Raw genomic sequence first — 1100 nt, 5'->3', positions numbered from 1 at the left:
TCTAAAAATAGAATATAGCTGTAAACAGGATAAAGACACTAAACATAGAATGTAAACAATAAATAGACAATAAGGTGCATATAAGCTGGAAGCTAAATGTGAACTTCACATAAACGCAAGTCTATAAAAGTGGGTTTTAAGATTTAGAAGACTTCCCCTCCTCAGGCAGGTCGTTCCAAAGTCGAGGCGTCCTGATGGAGAAAGCTCCCTTAGATTCAAGCCTCGACTCTGGAGCGACCAGCAGGGATCCACCTGAAGGTCTGAGGTGGATCATCAGGGGTCAGCAGGCGCTGGCGAGCTTTAAAAGTGATCAGCAAATATTAAAACCGGACGGGGAGCCAGTGGAGGGAAGCTGAGACCGGTCTGATGTGATGTTAAAACTGGTTGGAACTGGAGAACTTCTTCTGAGCAAAACTGAGATTTGAGTCGAATGAAGCTCCTGGACTTCTGGCAGCGTTGGTGGAAATGAGAGTGAACGAGGTTCTGCTCCTGTAGATTAGTCCTCAAGATTCTTCTTTCTTTTTTCTTGCAGCCTGAAGCATCTTCACGTCTTTTTCCGTGAGCTAAATCTTTGTGTGGATTCTTCTTCTCGCAGGTTTTCCCAGAACCAGGTCGTCGCCGGTTTGGCTGATGGGACGTTGGCTTTTTTCTCTCACGGTTCAGGTGACTGGTTTCTGTTTCATTCAATCAACTGCAGGTTTGAAACAAACACTAAAGTACCACCACTGATCAGCCAGGGAAGAAAACAACTAAACTTTCTGATGGTCCTTGAACTACTCATCTGTGAGGAGCTGGTCCTTTGGGAAAATTTACCAAATCTCAGCTTAAAACTGTGATATTTGTTTAAAGAATGAGCCACAAATTGAACATTTTTAGTGGTGGTGGGACACGATTAACAAAATTAATCTAATTGATTAGAGGTGTTGTAATTAATTAATCACATTTTGATCAAATAGCAATATTTGACACAATAAGAAATAAATAAATAGTGAAACACAGTAAAACTACAAACCGTCCCCGTATTTGTGATTCATACGTACAGTCAGATGTGTTCATATCGTCCCGTTAAAGAAGGAAACAAACAGCTTCAGTCACTGAAA

At 41.4% G+C, this 1100-nt stretch overlaps 1 protein-coding gene across 1 annotated transcript in view; it reads left to right on the top strand.

The window, feature by feature from the left end:
• LOC103367646 (C-Jun-amino-terminal kinase-interacting protein 4) overlaps positions 1–1100 on the top strand; it is a 23094-nt gene that overhangs the window by 14288 nt on the left and 7706 nt on the right. The window lies entirely within an intron of this gene.

The sequence above is a fragment of the Stegastes partitus genome, unplaced genomic scaffold (genome assembly GCF_000690725.1).
Source record: "Stegastes partitus isolate 25-593 unplaced genomic scaffold, Stegastes_partitus-1.0.2 Scaffold1074, whole genome shotgun sequence".
NCBI lineage: Eukaryota > Metazoa > Chordata > Actinopteri > Pomacentridae > Stegastes > Stegastes partitus.
The sequence above is the reverse complement of the archived record's forward strand: the minus strand, read 5'-3'. Positions and strand labels throughout refer to the sequence as shown.